Genomic DNA, 27,942 nt, shown 5'->3' on the forward strand with positions numbered 1-27,942 from the left:
GGGTCCTTCTGGTCACAAGAAGGATGACTTGTTTAGGATTTATGACGCCACTCTCGGTATTGTGGTCAGGGTGACCGCCACTGCAGATTTGGGGACGCCTTGGGCTGATGGTAGGCGCAGTTAGATGTGATAGCCTCCCGAGAGTGAGGCTGGCCCCAGGGCCCGGTTTAGGTGTGTGGCACCAAAGGTCGCAGAATGACTCACACGCACAGCAAGAATGTCTTTCAGGGTTTTTACTCATGTCAGATGGCAGGGGTGAGTAAAGCCTGCTTTACACCTTACGATATCACATCGTATGTGCGGCACGTTAAATTTGTTGACCGTGTCGCACAAATGATTATTTGCCGTCAGACATGGAAAAAGACTTAGGCATCTTAGTGAATAAGAATCTAAATTGGAGTGCCCAGTGTCAGGCAGCAGCCACCAAAGCAAATAGGGTGATGGGATGCATTAGAAGAGGTCTGGGGGCATGAGATGAAAACATCATTCTCCCTCTGTACAAATCACTAGTCAGACCACACTTGGAGTATTGTGTGCAATTTTGGGCGCCGGTGCTGAAGAAAGACATTACTGAACTTGAAAGGGTTCAGAGGCGGGCTAATAAAATAATAAATGGAATGGGTGCATTACAATACACGGAAAGGTTATCAAAATTAGGTCTATTTACTCTAGAAAAGAGAAGACTTAGGGGAGACCTAATAAATATGTACAAATATATCAGAGGGCCATATAGAGATCTCTCCCATGATCTGTTTGTACCAAGGACTATGACAAGAACAAGGGGGCATTCTTTTCGATTGGAGGAAAGAAAATTCCTACATCAGCATAGAAGAGGGTTCTTCACGGTAAGAGCAGTGAGGCTCTGGAACTCTCTTCCTGAGGAAGTGGTGATGGCCAACTCACTGAATGAATTTAAGAGAGGAATGGATGCATTTCTTGTTAGCAAAAGTATAGAAGGTTATAAATAGCATAATCTTACAGGTAGATAGAAGAGCGACCAAGATTATTAGAGGAATGGGTGGGCTGCAATACCAAGACAGGTTATTAAACTTGGGGTTAGTTAGTTAGGAAAAACAAAGGCTTATGGGGATCTAATCACAATGTATAAATATATGAGGGGACAGTACAGAGACCTTTCCAAAGATCTCTTTACACCTAGGCCTGCGACTGGAACACGGGGGCATCCGCTACGTCTTGAGGAAAGAATGTTTAATCATAATCACAGATGAGGACTCTTTACTGTACGAGCAGTGAGACTATGGAGCTCTCTGCCGTATGATGTTGTATTGAGGGATTCACAAGTAAAATTTAAGCAGAGCCTGATCGCATTAATTGAAAAATATAATATTACCAGTTATGTATATTGGATTTTATGACAGGGTGTTGATCCAGGGAACTAGTCTGATTGCCGTATGTGGAGTCAGGAAGGAATTTTTTTCCCCATTGGAGCTTATTTGACACATTGGGGGTTTTTTGCCTTCCTCTGGATCAACATGTTAGGCTACGGGTTGAACTAGATGGACTTAGAGTCTCCCTTCAACCTTAAAAACTATGAAACTATGAAACTATGAAACACGTACTTACCCTTCCATACAACCTTGATGTGGGCGGCGAACATCTACTTCCTGGAGTGGGAGGGACGTTCGGCGTCACAGCGACGTCACGCGGCAGCCGGCCAATAGAAGCGGATGGGGCGGAGATGAGCGGGACGTAAACATCCCGCCCACCTCCTTCCTTCCGCATTGCTGGCGGGAGCCGCGGGACGCAGGTAAGATCTGTTCATCATTCCCGGGGTGTCATACACTGCGATGTGTGCTGCCTCGGGAACATTGAACAACCCGACGTGCAATTTTAAGGAAATGAATGACGTGTATGCGATGAACGGTTTTACGTTCAATCGCATGTAGCTGTCACACGCTACAACAACACTAACAATGCTGGATGTGTGTGACGACGTGACCCCGCTAACACATCGTTAGATTTATTGTAGCGTGTAAAGTCCGCTTTACCCGGGCGAAGCCGTAATAACCAGGTGGAACCAGGAATTCCTTCAGGCTGACTTGTGAGGGTGGCCACTGACTCGCCTTCCAAGCCCTTGTGTTTTTGTGGTGACCCCGACCTGAAGTTCTGCTGGGATCACCCAGGGAAGTTGCTTCTGCCTGTTCTCCCCTCTTTTTGGCCCGTCTGCTTGTAGCCTGGACCAGGTCACTCCGGCTGCATGCCTCTTGTGAACTTTGGGTCCTCTCGTTGCTACGTGGCTCCGGACTCTGTGGTGTTTTGGTGGAGGGTATGAAGTACCCCCACCTGCAGGTTTGGCAGGCCAACTGAATGGGACCCAGCGCTGGGGACCTGTAACCCCATGTGGCCTGGTCCTCTCATGGCAGTCCCCGTACTCAGCCACCCCTTTGCACTCCAGCCTTGGGTGGATTTTGGGCGGCACTACCAGGTGACCGTTCTCCGTCAGTAACCACTGCACCTTCGGTGTCTGACTAGTGACCTCCTCCAGGTTTCCTCCTTGCGACGTCTCTGCCTGAGCTTCACTTCAGACTGGCTCACTACTCCCTCCCCTCTGTGCCTGCCTCCGCAACTTAGCAACCAGGCTCTCCACCAAACCCCTTGAGTGGAGATGGAGGCCATGCCCCCTCCTGGATTCCCCATGGGTCTCTTCAAAGGTCAATGTGGGAGACCTGATTACTATGCGCCTGTGTAACCACACCCCGGTCAGCCTTCTGGATTACCTGTGTTGTACTTCCCCCAGCATGGGTGCAGTACTCAGTGGTGCCTGACCAGGTCAGGGGCATCACATTAGCTCCCTGTGTAATTGACAATCAATAATATTCCAGATTCAACACTGGAGTCTCTGTAGGCTACGGTAGCATGTTTAGGCCACGCAGACTGCTCACGGTAGCACAAGCAACATGCGGCCTGGTATTGTTGTGTTAAAAAAATACTCGAAACACTTACTTTCCCTCATAAAGTTCTTTTCATGTCATTGAAATGTGGTACAGGCACAATCTCCGACTATCATTGCATGTATCCACAACAAAAGTGGGATTCATCACCCAAAAAAATAGAACTCCATTCCTTCCATTGTATCATTCTTTACCGTCTTGCTCAGCACATGATAGCCTTTGAGGGTGGTGGTAGAGATTAATAGAGCACATTTAGCTTGACTTTTGGCTCATAGCCCAATATTGTGCAAACGACTTCTGATGTTTTGTGTAGATGCTTGGTGACGTCTTAAGCGGGCTTTACACGCAGCGACATCGCTAACGAGATGTCGTTGGGGGTCACGGAATTCGTGACGCACATCCGACTTGTTAGCGACGTCGTTGCGTGTGAAGCGTACGAACGACCGCTAACGATCAAAAATATTCACCTTGTCGTTGATCGTTGTCCGGTCGTTCTAATCCCGATTATCGTTGCTGTTGCAGGGTGCAAGTTGTTGGTCATTCCTGCAGCAGCACGCATCGCTATGTGACACCGCAGGAACGAGGAACATCACCGTACCTGCGGCTGCCCGCAATGAGGAATGAAGGAGGTGGGCGGGATGTTCCGCCCGCTCATCTCCGCCCCTCCGCTTCTATTGGGCAGCCGCTTAGTGATGCCGCTGTGACGCCACACGAACTGCCCCCTTAGAAAGGAGGTGGTTCGCCGGCCACAGCAACGTCACTAGGCAGGTAAGTATGTGTGACGGGTGTTAGGGATGTTGTGCGCCACGGGCAGCGATTTGCCCATGACGCACAACCGACGGGGGCAGGTGCTATCACTCGCGACATCGCTAGTGATGTCGCTGTGTGTAAAGCCCACTTTAGGCTTGGTATGTGATGTCCAGTATCACTTGCGGTATAGAATGGATCACTACGAGCCTTTCTTTGAATCTGATGAGACCATGTGAGCAACGCCATGAAGAGATGAGGGAACATCACACCAGTGCCCTTTTTCCTTGATGAAGGTGTGAAGCGGCATGATGTGCAGCAGCGGGATCCCTCTAGTCTTTATTCCAGATGCCCTTACAGCTCGACGTTACTTTGATTTTGTTGTAACACCAGTGATGCCAGTAAACAGGGCTGCCATCAGCAATTTTAGGGCCCCATACTGCCAAAATTTTTGGGCCCCCTTGAGACTCTGCCCAGGCTCCACCCCAGCTCCACCTCCACAACTCAAACACCATCTGCTGGCTGTATGTGTGTGTGCGTGTGTGTGTGTGTGTGTGTGTGTGTGTGTGTGTGTGTGTGTGTGTGTGTGTATGTATGTATATATATATATATATATATATATATATATATATGTGTATACATATATACACACATACATACATACACACACACACACACACACACACACACATGCATACACACCACAAAGTCATGGCCGAAAGTGTTGGCACCCTTGAAGTTGTTCCACAAAATTAAGTATTTTCCTCAGAAAATTATTAATAATATACACCCTCTATACTGTCCCTCTGCATAATAGATTTCCCACACTGCCTCACTGTATAATACCCCCCCACACACTGCCCTTCTGTATAATATCCAAACCACACACAGCCCCTCTGTATAATATCCCCCCACACACTGCTTCTCTGTATAATATCCCCACACACTCAAACACACTGCCCTTCAGTATAATATCCAAAAGACACAATGCGCCTCTGTATAATATCCCCCACACACACTGTTTCTCTGTATAATAACCCCTTACACACACTGCCCTTCTATAGAATATCTTCACAGTACCCCTGTGTATAATATCCCCACACACACTGTCCCTCTGTATAACTCACCTGCCACTGTCTTCATCTGTTTTCAGCGTCGCTCTGGTCGATCTCCTGTGATTTGCTGGCATCTCCAGTGTTTCAAGGAGCACGTTGGAGGTCACAACTCAATACAGGTCTATGAGAACCTCATTCTGACTCTCATAGACTTGTACTGAGAGCTTGTGACATAACGTCTGACTTCCAGCCAGTCAGAAATTATGGGCATAAGATGGCGCCGTGGGACTGGAGCTGCACTGAAAATGGATGAAAACACCAGAGGGTAAGTATAAAATGGAGGCAGGGAACTTAGATTTAATGCACCACTTTAGTGTAGAAAAAACAACAACTTTGGAGTGGTACTTTAATTCTCACATTTCCACAGATGGAGATTTCCTGACTTATTCTCTATGGCGGGACACAGAGAGTTAACGATTCCATTATTTTCCCTCTCAAGAAAGCAAATCTTATTTTGCTTGTCATTACGGCAGGTAGAGAAATCCTTTCATCCAGTCATTAGCTGTAAACATTGTTGGGGCCCCTGGGATGAGGGCCCGGCCTCCCCATCCTACACTGCAGCTATTTTCCTCTACTAATGTTTTCTATGCGGCGCTCAGATATAATACCAACTCCCCCAACCCCAGAGGCAACAGGGCATCCGCTTCTAGTAAATCAGAAGTGTCACCGCTGGCAACCTGCAGCACTGAAACATTTATTCAGCTTTGCATCCCTGGCACTTGGAATTATTCCTTTCATGCCTGATAGCCAAATTACAATATGGCAGGCTTCCCCCGAGCAATCGGATCATTAGTAGCAGCTCACAACATGCTTTCAACTGATCTGGCATTTCATGTACAGCTGCCACTCAAAAACAGGGCTATGCAAATGAGGGTGGGTCCACCGGCGTACAATTATTGCACCGCGCAGCTCCGGCTAATGACTGGCAGCCGTTCTGCAGGATTGAAGGCGCGCACAGAGAAGATCTCCCCAAGGAAGTCGCTGTCTGTGCTAAATTTTTAGATTTGATTTCCATGCCTCGCACTTTTATTTGCCTCCATGTTTTGACCTGTAAAAAAAAAACATTTTTGCACCGCAGATGGAATAGATATACTCCCATATTTCTGCCATCACTTCATTTGCAGTAGATTCTAGATTGGCGGTTACTGCATGTAGTGCGATGTGAGGGGCTGGGTAGAGGTATAACCTGAAGCTCTTGGGCTCCAATACAAAATATGAGGTGGAGCCCCCACCTGCCAGGTGCCTTGTATACTACTGGTCAGAGGAGCCATTGGGGCCCTGAGGGACCAGTTTTAACTAGTGCTTCTGTACCCCCTATATCTCTTTCCCTGCTAATAGGACATAAGGAATGAGGTTCCAAAAACACTTATTTGATGTTTTCTCCATTCACATCTAGAGCTGCTTTCAAAATGTGTATTTGTTGTCATTTGAGAACTCTCGGATGTAGTTCCACCTCCTGTTGTCAGACTAATCACCTAATAGCTAAAGAAACCAGAAGATGACTGAAGGGCTTTCTATGGAACTATTCCCACTCTTAGGTTGGATTCACACAATCATATGGCATCAGATGTGATATGCTAATGACCCTTGACTCCAGCTGTGCTGCCAGCTTGAGCCGAGTGTCATGTGACTGTGATCCGATCCTGCGATCGAATCACAGCTGCGGAGGAGAGGGAGTGGTAAATCTCCCTATCTCATTAATTGTCAGCTGATGCAATTATCGCACTGCACTCGGATATCATCCAAGTGCAGTCCGATGTTTCACTTGCACCCATAGACTTGTATGGGTGCGAGTGACAAGGCTCTCACTAACAATTGCAACATCCAGTATCTGGATGAGAAAAAAGCTGACCATCTGCTCTCCCTCATTCAATAATATTGGTCCGAGTGCAATGTGAGATTTTCTCGCATTGTACTTGTCTGATTTATATGCTCGTGTGAGCGCACCCTTAGGTCGGGGTCATACTGACGTATAGCATCTGATGAGAGAGAATTGGATGTGATGTGCTAATAAAAATCGCCTCAGACTCTGCTGTGAGTGTGATCTGAGTGTCATTATACTGCGCTCCAATTCTCTCGCATGCGAAAATTAGATCACAGGTGAGGAGAAGGAGAGATTAATTTCTCCACTGCCCGTTTCTGCATAGATCAGACTGTACTCGGATGATATCAGTACACTCCGATGTTTCACACGCATTCATAGACTTGTATGGGAAAGTGTGATCCGATAAACACTGCCAATCGCGCGTTTCGAGCTGAGGAAAAACTTGCAGATCTGAGCTTCATCATTGACTAACATTGGTCCTAGTACAATGAAAGATTTTCTCTTATTGCCCTCTTCTGATTTTAATGCTAATGTGAGTGAGCCCTTACTCTGTTGCTTGCACTTTTGGGCGTCACGGACTTATGGGAGACCAATAAAGCTAGTCTTTGATTATTTAACCCCTTAGGCGGGCTTTACACACTGCGACATCACTAGCGATTGCTAGCGATGTCGTGCGCAATAGCACCCGCCCCGTCGCACATGTGATATGTGGTGATTGCTGCCGTAGCGAACATTATCGCTACGGCAGCTTCACACGCACATACCTGTGCAGCGACGTCGCTGTGACCGCCGAATAATATCTCCTTCAAGGGGGAGGTGCATTCGGTGTCACAGCGACGTCACCGCGACGTCACTAAGCGGCCGGCCAATAGAAGCGGAGGGGCGGAGATGAGTGGGACATAACATCCCGCCCACCTCCTTCCTTCCGCATTGGCGGTGGAGGCAGATAAAAAGATGTTTGTCGTTCCTGCGGTGTCACGCACAGCGATGTGTGCTACCGCAGGAACGACAAACAACATCGTACCGGCAGCAGCAGCGATATTATGAAAAGGAGCGACGTGTCACCGATCAATGATTTTTGACGTTTTTGCGATCGGTGATCGGCGCTCCTAGGGTTTACACGCTGCGATGTCGATAACGGCGCTGGATGTTCGTCACTAACAACGTGACCCCGACGATATATCGTTACCGATGTCACAACGTGTAAAGCCCGCCTTAGATACCACTATTTAAAGATCTGTTGCATCTAAGGTGTTTTGCAGAGAGAGGCTACATTTTTCTGACAGCTGGGGGCCTATCAATGAATGACCTGTTTAATAAAGTAAATGTATTTTATTTATTGCACCCATAAAATATGATGGAATTGTTTGCACTCCTAAAATGTAAATAATAATAAAATTCAATGTAACCCAAAAAAGTACAAAGAAAAGCCAAGCTCTAATGCAATATCTATGAACAGGTGTGTTAGCAGCATAAAAAATCCAGGCCTCCGGCCACTAACGTCTTGCCCTGAGCTCCAGATCTCGCCACATTGCAATGTGTAGGCACCAGCATAATAATGACGCAGTTCAACACTATGGTAGAGTAGGGAGCTGAATGCTCCCTACCCGATCACTCTCCGTCTTGTAGGCTGCAGACCTCTGTAGGCTTACAGCTTACAAGACATCAGAGCACAGCTCACATTATTTATAAGGAGCTGTGGGGCCTCATATTGTATATAAGCCGCTGTGGTCATCATCGTATTGTATATCGGAAGCTGTAGGTATTCTGTCTCTTCCTGGTAGCAATGAATCCAACCGCTCTAATTATAAGCCCCTTAGATAACTGTATGATTTTACTCACTCTACCGGCTTCCACAGATAGTGTTAACTCAGCCCAACGATGACTTGTAGAAAGACAAGGAAAAACGCTGTAGTTTTCTTCTAGAATCTTGTATTATGTACAAAGTAAAGGCAGGTGAAAAGGAATAATCTGTACAGGGTTGCAGACATGTCTCTTCAGTAATGATTCCTCTAGACTAAACTGAAGAAGGCAGGAGCTTTCTATACAGAAGCCAACTAAGGGAGGTACATAGGGACAAACTTCATACAGTCTAATCTACCTAGTAACAATAAGGAATTTCCTGATAGGAGGAAAAATATGCAATGCAAGAATTAAATACAACAGGTTGTTCCCATTCATGGGACACAACACTCCCCGTCTGAAATCATATGATTTCACAAGTCCTTCTACGACGTAAGGAGTCGATCCTGTCCCTCGATGTCACGAAACCTGTAACGAGAAAAGAGAAAAACACAAAAAATGCAACAGTAATGCACTGAATTCAAGTCCATGCTTGGTTGATGACGCATTGTCCTTGCGTAAAAATGTAAAAGTAGAAAAATGTAAAAAATGAATCCAAGTTCAACAAACCCATCTTCAGATTGGGGAAGCCGCAAACGTGCCAACTCTTCCTCCAACCCAATAATCCAACGGTAAGGTTTTAATCCAAAGGAAAAGTTCAAGGTTCATTGGACACTGACAGTTGTGTCTCCGTACAGCAGGGGTAAGGAAAGGTATGCTCCCCGCCGTGGCAGTGTCCAACGACAAAGTTAGTTCATGTAACGTCCTCCTTTGGTAAAAGTAGCACGAGTTCGGTGACTGGACGAATCACACACATGTGCCAGCCGTGGCACGTTGAAGACTTGTAGTCGGTGAAACAGTGAATGATGTGAATAAGACGAGCTACGGCTCGTACCTCAGATGACCAACTTGAGAAGCGCTCGAAGCGATGAGGTCTCAACTTCTGTTTTGATGTCACTGAAGTGTAGCGAGTGGAGACGATTGGTCTAATTTCCTTGTCGGATTCTGGTTCCACTAGCTCGTACATGTTGCCAGCGTAGTTATCGCAGGTCTCCTCGTATAAGATACTTGGATGTGTCAGCCACATGTTGTCGCCGAGTTTGGACGCAGCAGTGAGTCTCGTTCCTCGGTCGGCTGGGTTTTGTTCGGTGGGAATGTGGTGCCACTGTTCAGCATGATCTCTGTCGAGGATATTTTGCGTAATCTCGACAAAGCATTTCTCCATCTCTGGTTGTCTTTCCAAAGTGCGTTTTAGAGAGGAGGACCTTGCGGTTGCTTGCTGGGAGTTGTTTGGCAACCTTGGCCTTGGAGACCGAAAGGGTAATGGGGCTACCCAACTGTTAGAGTCGTTTTGAGAGAACTCTTTATCCATAATCTTTATGAATTCTTTGTCTTCTCTCATCGGAGCCAATTTGTTGTCTTTGTTTGTAGACTCGAACGCCGTTGACCCGAAGTCGTCATCCCAGAGATGATATGCGTCCGCGCAGTCGGGAGGCTGCTGTCGCCACCTGGTGTCACTCAGCCTCTCTTTCACCCCGTAGTGATGCGGACATGGTTGAAAGTGAGTGCCGCGACCGTTTGGGAGGATGTGCGTCTTGTAGGAGGAGATCGCGTCGGGACTCTTCATTTTGCCTACGCAGACGTTTCCTATGATCACCCAGCCTAAGTCGTAGCGCTGAGCGAATGGCGCATCGTGTGGCCCGTTGATGTGTTGGCGTACTTTGTGTAGCCGGAGGATGTCCCTTCCAATCAGAATCAGGATTTTTGCACTATGATCAAGAGGTGGGATCTTGCTGGCGATAGTTCTCAGGTGAGGGTGGTGAAGAGCTGCCTCTGGTGTTGGAATCTCTTCCCGGTTAGCCGGTATCTGATTGCACTCGACGAGTGTCGGTAGAGGTATCTCTAGGGTATTTTCAAGAGATGTTACCACGAGACCACTGGCTCTTCTTCCGCAAGCTTCTGAGCTGCCGCTGCAAGTACCTAGTGTATAAGGGTAGGCATTTCCTTTTAAGCCGAACAAGTCGAAGAGTTCAGACCTGGCAAGTGACCTGTTACTCTGGTTGTCCAGGATGCTGTACACCTTCACGGCCCTTTCTGGGTGACCTTTGGGATATACCCTTACTAGGCATATTTTCGCACAAGACTTGTCCCAGAGATCTTCTCCGCAGACTGCGGTGCACGAGGAGGATACTGTGAGGTGGTTTGCAGCTTGGCCTGTACTCTCCCCGCCATGACTTGTGGTAGGAGAAGGTGTAGGTGCAGGATCAGGCTGAGATGGGTGGAGCCCTTGTATGTGATCTGTGCTGTCACACTCCATGCACTTAATTGTAGCCTTACAGTCCTTGGCAAGGTGTTCTGTAGAGGCACAACACCTGAAACATACCCCAAATCTTTTCAAGAGTTCCTTTCGTTCTTGGAGGGGTTTCTTCCTGAAGCCAATGCACTTCAGGGGGTGTGGCAGTTTGTGAATAGGACATTGGCGGTTCGGATTTTCCGCCTACCCGCCTTCAGTGCCATTGTCTGGTGCTGACGGTGTAGGTGGTAGAACGTCGGTCTTCTTGACTGATACTGGGCCCCTACATTTTCTGTCATTTTGATGAGGGCTCTCATATCCGGGAGCTGGTGAAGTGGAGCCGGTGGGTTCTCCACAGGTGAAGCTGGGGTCTGCCTTACGTTCCGCGATGCCGTTGATGAACTCGCAAAAGTAGGAGAATGGAGGGAAGGAGACTTGGTGCTCTTTTTTATAGTTTGTTCCTACCGTAGTCCACCTTTCCTGCATGTTGTAAGGTAACTTGGCGACTATGGGTTTCACCCCACGAGCGGTGTCCAGGTACCTGAGGCCAGGTAGGTGTGTGTCTGTTTTGGCCAGCTGGAGCTCAGACAGCAGGTCGCTGAGTTCCTGGTACTTTGAAGCATCCTTGCCAGATATTTTGGGAAGGTCGTATAGTTGTTTCAGCAATGCATTTTCAATTGCTTCAGGACTGCCGAAGCCTTTCTCTAGTCTGTCCCATGCGGTTGCGAGACCAGTTGTTGGGTCACTGATGTAGACGGATCTGAGTCTCTTGATTCTCTCAGTAGACCGTGGCCTAGCCACCTGATTAGCAAGTCCAGCTCTTCTTCAGGTCACGCGTTGCGGCTTTGAAGGCACACTTCCAACCTCTGTAGTTTTCGGGCTGGTCGTCAAACTTTGTGAGACCGGTGTTGGTGAGTTCTCGGCGGATCATGTACCTCGCAAAGTCGGACATGTCTGATCTTTCCGACGTTTGGGGCACATTTGCTGACTGCGTGGTGCTGGTTGCGTGATTCGTAGCTTCTTGGTTCGGGAACATGGGAAAGTATGGAGTGGCGTAGGCGTTTAGACCAGTGATCGGTTTGGTGTGTACAATTTCTGTTGTATACGGGGCTGGGACTACATAGTTGTTGGGAGTGTAGCGCCTTGCCTGCCGGCATGTTAGGTTGCATGTAGACATGGGCATACAGAGGTTGCTGATGCGCAGGGTGTAGCTGTGCATTGGGATATGAAGCTGGTTCAGGCTTGAAAGTCTGAGGTGCATTGGACTGACCTGGAAGGCTGGAAGCTGTAGGTGGATCAGTGTCTTGAGGCTCTGGAGAAGTGTTAGCACTGACGGGAATGTTGATGGTCATTGGCAGTTCGTCGGCTTGGCTCAGCACGTAATCTCTTGTACGCTTAAGTGAGTCTTCTGTGTCGAGATCACACAAACTGGCGCTGCCTTCTTGGCTCCCACCCAGAGCTTGCTCAAAGACTTTTAGCCTTGCCACGGCCGCCACATGTTCACATTCCTTCTGAAGGGCTTCAATTTATGCTTCCTTGCATGCAGATTCTGCTTTCATCTCTGCTTCCTTGCGTGCAGATTCTGCTTTCATCTCTGCTTCCTTGCGTGCAGATTCTGCTTTCATCTCTGCTTCCTTGCGTGCAGATTCTGCTTTCATCTCCGCTTCCTTGCGTGCAGATTCTGCTTTCATCTCTGCTTCCTTGCGTGCAGATTCTGCTTTCATCTCTGCTTCTCTGCGTGCAGATTCTGCTTTCATCTCCGCTTCCTTGCGTGCAGATTCTGCTTTCATCTCTGCTTCTCTCTGGGCGAAGATGGCGTGTACTTTTGTTGTTTCTGCTTCAGCGCGTGCCTTTATGAGCTGCTCGCTGAGGGTTGAGTACCTTGATGAGCCTGATTTGAGTGAGTGCCTTGAGTTCTTAATGGACCTGGATTTGTAAGATGCCGCTCCTGACATTTGCGCAATTTTTGCTTCAGTCTCGCTCACAATGTCACGCACGGTGCGGTCTCGTTCAGCATTAAGCTGTTGAAAGTCCTGTAGTTCTTTTTGAGACTCAGACGTATTTGATCTCAGCAGGGTAGAGGAATATTTTTTACAAATCTCTTTGCAAGACCGGTATGCTGAGTACAGTTGTTCAAGGGCTCCCTCTGGTGGTAGCTCATGAGCACCAGGCGCAGATAAAACAGTCACTTGTTTTTGCACTCTTTGCCACAATAAGGCTGTCTGGGTAAACAGTTCACTTCTGGCTGTTTCTAGGTTCTCTTTAACCTTCCATGTTGGTTTTGTCAATCGCTTAGATCTTTCACTGTAATTTGAGTGTGAGTCCATGTCTTCCTATTGCTTTAAAGCAGGTAGTGAGAGAGCTCTCTTTGCCTCCATCAGGAAGGGTGAATGCTGCTCTGCACTGGTTGTCAGGGAAACAATACAATGTTGCAATCTCTGCAGCCAGCAGTCTGTGTTTTGTAGGATGTATTTGCAAAGTCTCTGGCTGCAATTTACAATTAGCTTATGGGGGATTCTAGGTTTATAGCTGCACACAGTTCTGATAACAGGTTAATACTTTACAGGGCACTTTGTCTGAAGCTGCTATAAAGTTTTATGCTGTGGCTTGTTATCAGCCCCTTGGGGTAATCCTTTCTCTGGATTGTATGCAGTATAGCACTCCTGGTAACAGGTTCTTTACTGATATATGTATACTAATCCCGGTCACAGCTAATCCTTTTCACTCTTCTGTCTCTTCCTGGTAGCAATGAATCCAACCGCTCTAATTATCAGCCCCTTAGATAACTGTATGATTTTACTCACTCTACCGGCTTCCACAGATAGTGTTAACTCAGCCCAACAATGACTTGTAGAAAGACAAGGAGAAACGCTGTAGTTTTCTTCTAGAATCTTGTATTAAGTACAAAGTAAAGGCAGGTGAAAAGGAATAATCTGTACAGGGTTGCACACATGTCTCTTCAGTAATGATTCCTCTACCTCTAGACTAAACTGAAGAAGGGAAGAGCTTTCTATACAGAAGCCAACTAAGGGAGGTACATAGGGACAAACTTCATACAGTCTAATCTACCTAGTAACAATAAGGAATTTCCTGATAGGAGGAAAAATATGCAATGCAAGAATTAAATACAACAGGTTGTTCACATTCATGGGACACAACAGTAGGTAACATCATACTGTATATAGGTAAGCTGTTGGGACATCTAACTGTATATAGGGGACTATTGGGGGAACCTCACATTGTATATAATAATATAATAATAATAATCTTTATTTCTATAGCGCCAACATATATTCCGTAGCGCTTTACAATTCAGGAGGATCATATACAAACAAGTAACAGTTATAGAAATACAATATTTAGAGGGAAAAAAAAAAATACAACCCTGCTCGTGAGAGCTTACAATCTACAATGAGATGGGGGGAGAGGCAATGGTTCAAGTGCTTATTTACAATGACAATCCAACCATCTCACGGAAATGGGGCTGGATAATGGTTTCCTGGACCAGTGGGCCCGAGCCTTGAGATGCCTTTGGGTGCCATGGAGTTTGATGTGGAGCTATGTTGTGAGAGGTTGTAGAGGGACTATGTGAATCGAATCTGATTAGGGAGTGTGATAGGCCGCCCTAAAAAGATGCGTCTTTAGGGTGCGTCTGAAGCTGAGTAAGTTGTGATTTGTCCTAACTTCTTGGGGTAATATATATATATATATATATATATATATATATATATATATAGTATATAGGGGATACTGTGGGGACATCACACTGTGTATATGAGGGACTACTGTGAGGACATCATACTGTGTATAGGGTGCTGTGGGGGATATCATACTATTTGGGGGCTGTGGAGGATGTCATAATATATTTAGAGGGGCTGTGGGGACATTATACTGTATATATGACACTAGTGCAGGGACATCATACTATAGATAGGGAAACTATTGTGGGGACATTATACTGTATATTAGGAGTTCTACTGTTGGGACATCATACTATGGATAAGGGGGCAGTGGGGGACATCATATTGTGTATAGGGGAGCTGTGGTACCATCATACTGTATATAGGGGGTTTATGGGCCATCATACTGTATATAGGGGCTCCGTGGGCAATACTGTGTATAGTGACTATGAGGGACATCCTGTATATAGAGGGCTGTTGGGAACATCTTACTGTGTATAGGGGAACTGTGGGGAACATCATACTGTGTATAGGGGGCTGTGGGGGACATCATACTGTCTATAGGGGGCTGTGAGGTCATCATACTTTATATAGGAGGGCTGTGTGGCTATCATAATGTAGGGGAGCTGTGGAAAACATCATGATGTATATAAGAGAGCTGTGGAAAACACACTGTGTTGACCTTGAGGCCATAATATAGAGAAGAGCTGTAGAGGTATTCAGAGAGGCTTATTTTTTTAAATGGGGTATTATTGGTATTATTAGCTTTAATGGGGGAATTTGGGGCATTATTACTTTTTATTAGGACGCAAGGAGTATTATTACTTTTATCAGGGGTATTGTAACTTTAAGGGGACACTCAGGGGTCATTATTGCTTGAAGAGGGCATTTAGCACATTCTAACCTTAAAAGGAGCATATTGAGCATTATTTTTTTCTAGGTAGCAAAATGAGGTAATTAATGCCTTCTATGCAGCAGTATTAGTTAGAGGCATCCTATAATAGTGTAATAATTTTGAGCAGAGAGGGTAATCATAGTAATGACAATATTTTTTAAGTTTTGGTGTCACCGTTCCACCCTGCAGATGTATGCAGAATGGGGAGTTATTTGTATGTTGGAAATAGGTGGGGATAGTGCTGGAAATGTGAGACGTTAATACATGTGTTTTTCTTATAAACTCTGTAGATTAGTCGAGGTTGGAAAACATTTTCATGTTGGTCTGGACCATATGGAAGAAAAGAAAAATGAACAATGCAATTCAGAAATTATGATAGCTGTAAGTGATTGTATTTTATATACCTGAACCGTAATCACTTATATGGTTGGCAATACAGTCCCTGACAGAAGTTCTGTCGCTTATCCATGTTATGTAAATAAAAGCTTATAACCTGACTTTAAATTCATCCATTGGTTTTATAAATTACTCTTTTGAAAGCTGACCCCCCCCCCCAAATTTGGTTTAGGTTATGAAAATAAAGTTGCTGCAAAGGTGAAATATTTATCATTTAATGAACACAGAAAAGTCAAATTTTGGCAAGACAAATGTTTTGTCGCCTTGTCATATAATGCAACCAATCCTAGTTTACATCCTCACCTGTGCTCACTAAATGATCGGATAATTAGTGGGTGTGTATAAAAAGAAACCCAGCACCCCAGACCTTCATTTGAACTGCAACCTGACCTCTGACAACATGCCAAAAATCCACCCTGCGACCAAAGCCTTGATTATCAAGAGGCTGAAGAACAGATCCACTCCAGAAGTGGCTGGCACCTTTACTGTGTCTTAGCATCAAGTACAAAGAATTAAAAAAGATTTGAAGAGACTGGAGATGTTTTTGGCAAGCCCAGGTCCGGCAGACCCTGCATGACAACTGCTCAGGAGAACGTTTGTTGGTCAGAAAATCCAAAGCCAGCCCCTCTTCCACTGCAGCAGAGCTCCAACAGGCCTGGTCACCTCAAGTCCCTGTGTCAACTAGAACAGTTTGTAGGATTCTGTCTCGAAATGGCCTCCATGGTCAAATCAGTGCCCAGAAGCCAGCACTAAACAAAAGGCAATTAAAAAACCTTGTGGCATTTGCCAAATCCCAAAGCGTGCTAAACAGATGGACGCTGGAAAAGTGGCAGAAGGTGGATTTCTCTGATGAATCTTCAGTTGAATTACCCACAGCCGCCGCAAATACTGAAGGATACCTACTGGAGCCCGTATAGATCCAGAAAACAGTTACGTTTGGTGGTGGAAAGATCATGGTCTGGGGTTACATTCAGTATGGGGGCGTGCAAAACATTTGCAAGGCGAAAGACAATATCAATAGCCTAAAATATCAAGAAGTATTAGCTACTTCTTACATTCCCAATCATAAAAGGGGTCAAATTCTACAGCAGGATGGTGCTCCATCTCATACATCCATCTCTACAACAAAGTTCCTCCTGGCAAAGAAGATCAAGGTGCTCAAGGACTGGCCAGCCCAGTCACCAGACATGAACATCATTGAGCATGTTTGGGGTAGGATGAAAGAGGAAGCTTGGAATACAAAACCAAAGAATCTAGATGAACTCTGTGAGGCATGTAAGACTGCATTCTTTGCTATTCCTGATGACTTCATCATTAAATTGAATGAATCATTGTTGAACTGCATGGATGCAGTCCTTCAAGCTCATGGAAGTCACACAAAATTTTAAATATGGCTCTAATAGCACCACAACTTCATTCACTAATGTTATGCAACATATCTTTGTATTAGAAGTTAATTATTTGTTTGAATTTCACATTACTTTCTGTGGGCGAAAAAACTTTTGTCTTGCCAAAATCTGACCTTTCTGTGTTCATTAAATGATCACTATTATAGCTTTGCAGTAACTTTATTTTCATAACCTGAACCAAATTTGGGAGTGTTTCAGCTTTCAAAAGAGTAATTTATAAAACCAATGGATGAATTTAAAGTCTGGTTATAAGCTTTTATTTACATAACATTGATAAGCGACACAACTTCTGTCAGGGACTGTACTGATATCTACTACTATATTGTCACTATATGGGGGAAGTATTGGTCTTTTTAATCCCATGGTTTTTTTCTTTATTTAAAGGGGTTGTTTACTACTTGGACAACCCCTTCTCCTTCCCCATGTGCACCCCCATAAAATTAAAAAAGCTTATACTCACCTTAGGAAGCAATGGTTGAGAGACCAGCACGGGGCAGAGTTCAATTACGGTACACAAGACAAAGTTGCTGAAACAAGAGAACAGTTATATGAACAGGCAGGAAATATCTCTATTTGCAAGTCAACTGGGAAGGGGGGGTAAATGTGTTAATAATGTGGAAATGGTACAGTTTAACAAACAGTGCGACTTCTAGCTGGGCCGCTCCAACAACACGTCGCTATTGCTATTACAAGTCAATATACAATGTTTAACTTTGCAAACAGAATCTATTAACAACTACACTGCTCTAGCAACTTAAGTGCCATCTACTACTTGGGCTCCGCGGATGCCATGCTCTGGCTACTGAAGCCTACACGTTGCCCTATCGAGTGTGCACACCGTTACAAGACTCACGGTACTGTTGAGGAGGAACAAGTCCACTCCCAGTAGATCGATGTTGTGATGCTTGTCAGTTTGTACCTATCCTTGCAGGGCAGGGTGGAACTCTCCTTCTTCTTCAACAGATCCAGGGTCTCTTGCGCCCGCCAGATCACGTCTCTAGTCCTGTGTGGAATCACCGACCTCAGGAGCTTCTCCACCCAGTACTCACTCGGCAGCTACCAGGGTTCTATCACAGTCCGGCTTGAAGTCTCCCTCACAGTCAGCATCATGCCTCTTCCCAAACCGTAGTTCTCGGACATTTGTGACGCCCTGGCCTATCAGGTCGTCACAGGGTATTGTGCAATCTACCCTTCTGTGCAATATCCACCTCCTCCTTGGTTACGGGTCCCTAACCAAATGGTGTTGCCAAAGACCAGCTAATCAAAATCTTAGGAACACTCTGCACCACACCCACCAGACACACCAGTGGACGGCCTGAGTGGAATAGGGTCGCCAACATGGGGGGTTGGTTAAGGGGGGTCAGGAGTGTCAGGAGTCAGTCAGTGAGAGTCAGAGGAAGGAGTGTGTAGTGTTAGAGGTGAAAGTGAGAGCAGGTCAGTAGCTGGACTCCTTGGAAGTACTAGGTAGCAGACGTTGGTCTGGGCCTGGTAGGCGCTGGACCCCCGGTCACAGGGGATCATGACAAGGGGTACGGCATTGTCGTGGAGAACAGCCAGCGGCCTTGTACCATCACCGGGCTGGGACCAGGGCACGACGGGATACGTGGACCCTAGGTCAGGGAGTAGCTTCAGGCAACCTGACAATTTACCGGACGAGAACGGAGCCTTCAAGATCCGCTCTCCACCCGCTCCAAAATCAGGGTACTAGCGCAACGAGAGGGATAGGACTTTCCACAAATACGGTCCAAGAAATCCCAAGCGTGAACCCTGAGAGCAAGCTCACTCAGTTAGCCATACTGGGGAGCGGGACCCGACTAGTTTCAGGCTACAGGGACCAACCAGAGAGAAACAAGGTGCCAAGGGAAAGGTCACAGATCAACATGCAACACCAACGGAAACGGGACCAAGGCGTGCTCCCCCTCAGCGGCAGCGGTGTCCAGAACTTTGGTTAACTACAGTTGTCGGTGTCAGCGTTATTGGACTGAGTGAGTATGCAAGTGACCCTTACCTCCCCAATGGCTCCTCCCTGTCACCACCACCGAGTCCCGGGGCATTCCCCCTACCCGTGGAGGGGTTAAACACCTGGTTGCCCACTCCATCGTCACCGGGTACTCCCAGCCGCAGCGGTGGTACTCCACATTACCACACACCACAGGTGGCGTCAAGAACTATTCCATACAATACCCCCCTTTTCTATTCAAGTGGCCGCGAGACCCCCGGGTCCCGACGCCCCTCGAGCCACCGTGGATCCGGATCCGAGCAGCCCGGCTGCTGGCACGGGGGTGGTGCACATTTCTCAGGCAGTGCCTCCTCTCTTTCACTCTCTCAGGTGACCCGACTTCTCTTATTCCCATCCTAAGGTCATCTCCAATTCTTTTGCTGTTTCACTTTTTGGGTAGGGTTAGTCCAACTCCACAGTTCAGAAGGGAGCACTGACTCTGCCTGCCAGTCCACAGAACACAACACAAAGGGGAACACTGTTCATTAAAGTCACAGCGCGCTTAAGCCATTTGTAGGGGTGACACCCCTACAGGAGTATGGTGGTATTATTGGTAATTATAATATGTATTCACTATGAAATGGATATTATATGGTGGTGTCATTTGGGCCTTGTATACTGGTAGTTTTTGTAATATTGGGTTTATATAGTGTGTTTTATGGTTAGCAACAGTGGGCATCATATGGGGAGACATGTATTTTGTAATTGGGTCGCAGATCTTTTAAGACCATAGTAATACCCTTGGCTTTGAAAATGGAATATTTAAAATGTTGCAGCCAGTTACACACAGTGCTGATACTCACAAATAAAAGATTACTTTTGAGCAAAAGTATAAAATGTAACTCCACCCCCGCCACCTCTCCTTCCTTACTATCATTCCTACAAATAGTCCATAGAATAAAGGTAGTTTGATATATTTTCAGCATGGTAAACAATGAAGGCAAAAAACAAAAAAATAAAATGTGGCATTTGGTGGTGACAGCGCTGGAAATGGAAAAGTCAATTTGTCTTTCTTATAAAATCTGCAGATTAGTTGAGGATGGAAAAAATTGTCAAGTTGGTGTTGTTTTTTTAACATTCTTCCCAATGTAGTACATAAAAGTTGTATGTACACACAAATGGTTCTCAACTCGTCCTGCAAAAAAATCCTAATCAATCCTAATCAAACAAATCCTAATTTGGCTATATTGATTTAAAACTTAAAAAATGCTAACGATTTAAATGCGCTAAAGAAAAATGCCAAAAAAATTCCTTGTTCCTTAAAAGATTTCCCATCAACATTTTTATTTCATTACTTATGTGGGGATGTGTAAGTGCAGTACCGTTCCAGTCACATGTGAGCACTATTTTCCTTTGCTGTCTCAAACAAGGACCATTGTGTGGGGCAGAGCTACTTTCACGCTAGGCACGGGGAAGTACCAAGTGAACGACGAAGGGAAGGGAAACCCTCTCTGTCTAGGGAAAAGGGAGATGGCGACCCCTGACCAAACCTATCGCTGGGCCCTGGCTTCCCTTACCACCTTAGATAGGTTCCGTACCTATGCACCAACCCGAAAACCAAACCCTGGCTGACCCTGAAGTAGACACTAGGTAGGGAGTGGATGGGATGAGCACTTAGTAAACACCATTAAGCTCTAAAGAGGACACAGGAATAAAAGGCCACGTCCCACTAAGCGACATCGCTAGCAACATCGCTGCTGAGTCACGTTTTTTGTGACGCAACAGCGATCTTGCTAGCGATGTCGCTGTGTGTGATATCCAGCAACAACCTGGCCCCTGCTATGAGGTCGCCGGTTGTTGCTGAATGTCCTGGACCATTTTTTAGTTGTTGCTCTCCTGCTGTGAAGCACACACTGCTGTGTGTGACAGCGAGAGAGCAACGAACTGAATGTGCAGGGAGCCGGCTTCTGACAGCCTGCGGTAAGCTGTAACCAAGGTAAATATTGGGTAACCAAGCGAAGCGCTTTGCTTGGTTACCCAATATTTACCTTGGTTACTAGCGTCCGCCGCTCTCAGGCTGTCAGTGTCGGCTCCCTGCACTTGTAGCTAGAGTACACATCGGGTAAATAAGCAAAGTGGTTTGCTTATTAACCCGATGTCTACTCTGGCTTCGAGTGCAGGGAGCCAGCGCTAAGTGGTGTTGCTGGTAGCCAAGGTAAATATCGGGTAACCAAGCGCTTGGTTACCCGATATTTACCTTAGTTACCAAGCGCAGCATCGCTTCCACGCGTCGCTGGAGGCTGGTCATTGGTCGCTGGTGAGATCTGTCTGTTTGACAGCTCACCAGCGACCATGTAGCAACACTCCAGCGATCCCTGCCACGTCAGATCGCTGGTGGGATCGCTGGAGCGTCGCTTAGTGTGACGGTACCTTAAGAAACAGGTACAAAGTTAAAAAATAACTTATCTCCAGAGGATTCAGGGAGAGGATCTACAACAACAACAAAAGTTTCTCCTGATGTATATGATGCACCCACGAGACCTGGGGAGATTACTCGTCACCGGGCTGGTGCAGGGAGTGGGATGTCACAGCGGCTAGGCCCGGTTCCATGACCCCGGCGATGTCAATTAATGGAGGAGATGGTAGTTTTTCGTGACGCCACCTGTGGTGTGCGGCTATGATATGGGAGCAGCCATAGCTGCAAGATGTTCTCCCTGAAGGCAGATGGTAGGAAAGCTATGTTGGTACAGCTCTGCAGAGGTAGAGCTCAGGCCCACAAGGAGGTTGGGAGTAGTAGTCCACTCCAATAAAGGAGCGTGGGAAGGATTAGACGACACAGCAGTTGCAGTTTAAGTTCTTTACTCACTGAGATGTCACCGCCTTTGGACTGCCAGACTCTGCTGTGATGGGCCCCAGTCAATCCCGGATAGTTTGGAGTCCAGAACCGGTGTTTCTGTCTGTGAGTCCTTCCTCTCTGTGCTGTGTGGTGTGAGTCCCTGCGGCCTGAAGCCACGCAGGGACCCGACTCCTTGAACGGACCCTGTTCCAGTCCCGTATAGCAGCCAGCACAAGTCTGTGATTGGTGCCGTCCCTTTTGGTCACGACTCCTGGCTCTATATGCTGCTGTGCCCCAGGTGCTTTAGGTGAGCCAGAAGACTTGAAATCCTCTGCCCAGCAGATTCTGCTGGCGGGACGTGAAGTGCCCAGCAGCCTAGGGCTCTGCACCCTGTAGTGTGCGCTCAGTCCTGAGGGATCTATGGTGCAGCTCTCCCTTCAGCGACCGTGTTCTCCTACGTGTTCCGTGTCTTTTCTCGACTGTCAATGTGTGTCTGTCACCTTGCTCCCCTGTGCCAAGCTCCTCCCCCCGGGTTCCTGAACTGGTGAACAGAGGGTCCACTACATTAGTGATGGCCACCCTCCAATGTCTCTACCTTAGCCCAGTCCCAGTGAGAGGGCATCTAACTGTGTATTGTGGTGGATTGTGGTTGTTCACCGGCAATGACCTCCTCCGTACCCGGGATGAATACTGCACCTCTGGTGAGGTGCAGTACCCTGTGCCGACTGAAGCCTCAGGGATGCCACATATACAAGCCGACTGCTTGCACTGAAGACTTTTTAGGGGATTAAACCTATCAACAGCACAGAGTAAGGGCTAATGAGGGTATATAAAGACAGCAAGGGAAGTACTGATGAAAAACAGCTGAAAGGGTGAGGAATTCGTCAGGGTCCTAAAGGTAAAAGGATGAAAACCAAGCAGATGCATAGGATACCAAAGACACCAAGCAGGAATAATAGATGGTCAGGTAGCAGTTTGTGCAGCTAAACGCTGTGAACTTCTATGGCCAGACACCACAGGATTGTCTGTCGCCCGTAACACACCCATCACAGCTACTTCCTTCAATGTAAGCTGGTGAAGCCTCAGAACGAGGGTCCATAGTCTTAAAATGAAAAAGGAATTTTGTCCACACATAGCCCGTGTGAGGTGTTTTAGTCTGTTTGCAGGTTAAATGAGCCAGTAGCAGACTGTACCGATGCTGAAAACCGAGGAAGATGGTGATCGGTAGCATTTTAATCCACTTACACATCATTACATAGGCAATTAGGATAGTTTATGAAATTAAAAAAATGTAATTAGACATTTTCTATAAAGTTTAATTCAAGTGTTGTACTAAGGGGTTAATATATTATGAAGATGGTTAAATGTGAATTGTTCATTTAAGGCCAGGGTCACATTTTTGTATAAATTGGACTAGTGCTATCTGATTTTTTTATCGGAAAAGTACTTGGACCAATTTTATTAAATGAGACAGTGCTGATCAATATTTTTTTTCTCATATCTACAGTATTTGGCATGAGAAAAGAAATATCAGAATTATTATTATTATTTATTATTATAGCGCCATTTATTCCATGGCGCTTTACAAGTGAAAGAGGGTATACATACAACAATCATTAACAATACAAAACAGACTGGTATAGGAGGAGAGAGGACCCTGCCCGCGAGGGCTCACAGTCTACAGGGAATGGGTGATGGTACAATAGGTGAGGACAGAGCTGGTTGCGCAGTGGTCTACTGGACTGAGGGTTATTGTAGGTTGTAGGCTTGTTGGAAGAGATGGGTCTTCAGGTTCTTCTTGAAGCTAGAATTCTGCATTTTCACGTGTAGCTCACACGAGACTCACCCATTGAAGCCTATGGGTGCGTGGAAATCAGAGGACTGCACTTGGATGACACCTGAGTGCAGTCTCATTTTCATGGATTCACAGAATGAAGAAAAGATGGAGAAAATTTGGTCTCAATCTTCTCACACTGTGCTCAGATTCTCGAATCGGATCACACAATGCTGACACTCGGATCAAACTCTGAGCAGAGTGTCATTAGTATAAACAGTCTGATTCTCTTGAATGAAAGAAACTACTATCGTGTGACCCGGCCATTTTTGCAATTAGCTAGGTTGTTATTGATGCAAGACAACAGGTATTTTTAGTACATTTACTGATCCATAAAGTATATATCCTATATATATAGCTTTTCGGCTGATCGTTCATCATCCCAAAATTTCAGAAATGGAGACTTGATCTCCAAGGGTTACTCCTCAGCTGTCGGAGGTCGGTTGCAGAGGTACTGGTGAAGCAATTGTCATCGCTCCCCTTAATTTTGACCCATTGCTCTTCTTCCATCTACAGTCATATGAAAAAGTTTGGGCACCCCTATTAATGTTAACCTTTTTTCTTTATAACAATTTGGGTTTTTGCAACAGCTATTTCAGTTTCATATCTCTAATAACTGATGGACTGAGTAATATTTCTGGATTGAAATGAGGTTTATTGTACTAACAGAAAATGTGCAATCAGCATTTAAACAAAATTTGACCGGTGCAAAAGTATGGGCACCTCAACATAAAAGTGACATTATTATTTTGTAGATCCTCCTTTTGCGAAAACAACAGCCTCTAGTCGCTTCCTGTAGCTTTTAATGAGTTCCTGGATCCTGGATGAAGGTGTATTTGACCATTCCTGTTTACAAAACAATTCCAGTTCAGTTAAGTTTGATGGTCGCCGAGCATGGACAGCACGCTTCAAATCATCCCACAGATGTTCAATGATATTCAGGTCTGGGGACTGGGATGGCCATTCCAGAACATTGTAATTGTTCCTCTGCATGAATGCCTGAGTAGATTTGGAGCGGTGTTTTGGATCATTGTCTTACTGAAATATCCATCCCCTGCGTAACTTCAACTTCGTCACTGATTCTTGCACATTATTGTCAAGAATCTGCTGATACTGAGTTGAATCCATGCGACCCTCAACTTGAACAAGATTCCCGGTGCCGGCATTGGCCACACAGCCCCAAAGCATGATGGAACCTCCACCAAATTTTACTGTGGGTAACAAGTGCTTTTCTTGGAATGCCGTGTTTTTTTGCCTCCATGCATAACGCCTTTTTGTATGACCAAACAACTCAATCTTTGTTTCATCAGTCTACAGGACCTTCTTCCAAAATGTAACTGGCTTGTCCAAATGTGCTTTTGCATACCTCAGGCGACTCTGTTTGTAGCGTGCTTGCAGAAACGGCTTCTATCGCATCACTCTCCCATACAGCTTCTCCTTGTGCAACGTGCACTGTATTGTTGACCGATGCACATAGACACCGTCTGCAGCAAGATGATGCTGCAGGTCTTTGGAGGTGGTCTGTGGATTGTCCTTGACTGTTCTCACCATTCTTCTTCTCTGCCTTTCTGATATTTTTCTTGGCCTGCCACTTCTGGGCTTAACAAGAACTGTACCTGTGTTCTTCCATTTCCTTACTATGTTCCTCACAGTGGAAACTGAAAGTTTAAATCTCTAAGACAACTTTTTGTATCCTTCCCCTGAACAACTATGTTGAATAATCTTTGTTTTCAGATCATTTGAGAGTTGTTTTGAGGAGCCCATGATACCACTCTTCATAGGAGATTCAAATAGGAGAACAACTTGCAAGTGGCCACCTTAAATACCTTTTCTCACTATTGGATACACCTGCCTATGAAGTTCAAAGCTCAACGAGGTTACAAAACCAATTTAGTGCTTTAGTAAGTAAGTAAAAAGTAGTTAGGAGTGTTCAAATCAAGAAATTGATAAGGGTGCCCATACTTTTGCACCGGTCAAATTTTGTTTAAATGCGGTTTGCACATTTTCTGTTAGTACGATAAACCTCATTTCAATCCAGAAATATTACTCAGTCCATCAGTTATTAGATATATGTAACTGAAATAGCTGTTGCAAAAACCCAATTTATTATAAAGAAAAAAGGTTAACATTTATAGGGGTGCCCAAACTTTTTCATATGACTGTAATTGCTAAACTTATCGCACCCTTAATGTTTCTTTGACATTTGGCAAATATTTGGTCAATTTGTCCCTCGCAGAGGAGGGTGATGGACCTCGCAACAGGATGATGGACCCTGCATATTGGGGATATGATTTCTGGTATCAGAGGTGGCTGTGTGCCAGCAGTTACAGGAAAGAAACTAATGCACCCAGCAGAAAGTGACAGATCCGGGCGGAAAACAGGAGGAAAATGTGACCGAGGAAGACTATGACTCACCCCTCCACCAGAGGCTCACTAAGCATCACAGTAAAAAGACAGATTCTAGATTTTTGGATGGTCCTAGAAATACATAAATCTTCCTGGTAAAGGGCAGGGAGCCTGCAGACAGGCGGCTCAACAGTCTCCTGGCCTAAAACATCTTTATCAAGCAGAACAGTAAAACAAAAGAGAAAATGACTACAAAGTGCCGCTTACCTTCTGGAAGAACCAGCCTGTCCATGCAATACATGAACAGCCTATTGATTACATAGGGAAACTCCGGAATGCTTTATTCCTTTGGTGGATATGCAAAGAAATTGAACACTTTATCAAATTCTCCTACAGTGTACAGCTGATTGCTGAGGGTCTTCGGCATGAGAACAGTCTGTGATCAGCTAGTATTTGGGGGAGACCCTTCTAGCAAAAAAGGTTTGTCCAAGACAAAGCACCACTTGAAAACAAATTTCCATAAAATTCTCCATACCTGTTGATACACATGGCCCAGGAGGCATCTAATACTAAGATGTGGGTTTCCTGCAATTTTCCTCTTGGTAATTTTTTTATTTTCATTTTTCTTTTTTTCTGTTAATATCTACACTATTTTTTTGTATACCACTGCACGTCTGAGCCCACAGAGCATATTATCTTTTTCACTACTATATTACGCATTTGGACCTCGGTAGTGATTCTTTATAGCACTTGACTGCGGGCCAATTGTCACTTGTCGGCATATTTCTCATTTTTCAATGTAGATGATCTTGGGACTGACGCCTGATTTTCTATCATGTTACTTACGGTACTTTTTTTCATCTTCTTATTTTCCATGCACTGGCGATCTTAATGAACCAAGATCAGACATGGCCTACTGCTGAGATGTAGCAGATCTCCATCAATGGAAATTTTCAAGCAGAAGCTGGATAAACATATGGCTGGGATGATTTAGGAAAACCAGCACTTGCATGGGGTTGAATACGATGGCCCTTGACGTCCCTTACACCTGTACAATTCTATGATTCTATTGTAGCACCCAGAGATATGGGGTACTCAGTTCCAGGCTGTGTCTCTATTGGGAATGTCACGGTGGTGACCGTTGCCCGGTTCTGTGTCTTGGGCCCTTTTTGTAATGGGGGATATTTACAGGGGATTTGTGAAGAAAGTTATTCGTGACGCCACTTGCGGTGTTGCGGCTAAGTGTAGGGAGCCGCTGCTGCAGGTTTTGCTGGGGCTCATGGAATGTGCAGCTCTGATGACTTGGGCCCTCCACAAGTAGGGTATTACCCCAGCAGGTGTATGGTGTGATGGATGTCGGAAGAAGGAGTCCAGACAGGTACTCAGTGCAACTGGTTTACTCACTTTTCAGGTGTTAACTGGTTGCCCGAAGACGGCTGGTTTTGCCTTCAGGCCCCCGTCATCCCAGTGCCAGTCTGGTTCTCTAGTACCTTCTTCCCCTGCACCTGTCTCTGGTAAGTGGGTCCCCGTGGTTTGGAACCCTGGGGGTCCCCGGTTTGTGGTTTCTCTACCTCTGTCCACCTGACGGTAGCGTGAACCCTGTGGGGATGGAGTCTCTGGTCCTGTCCCCGACTATCTCTTTTCTACTGAATCTTCGGATTCTTTAGGGTCAGCAAGGTCCTTGATGGTCTCCTTTGCTGTGCAGGTGTTAATAGATTGGCTTGAAGCTCTTTCCTGTCCTAGGGTCCTGTACCCCATCAGTGCGTAGTTCCAGGAGTACCCCACCGGCAACCACCTCTCCTGGGTACCAGGTCACCATCAACCCGAGTCATCATGCTCCTCAGTCACACCCTCCACCTTCAACTCTGCTGTC

This window comes from Anomaloglossus baeobatrachus, chromosome 5 (assembly GCF_048569485.1).
Source record: "Anomaloglossus baeobatrachus isolate aAnoBae1 chromosome 5, aAnoBae1.hap1, whole genome shotgun sequence".
NCBI classification, from domain to species: domain Eukaryota; kingdom Metazoa; phylum Chordata; class Amphibia; order Anura; family Aromobatidae; genus Anomaloglossus; species Anomaloglossus baeobatrachus.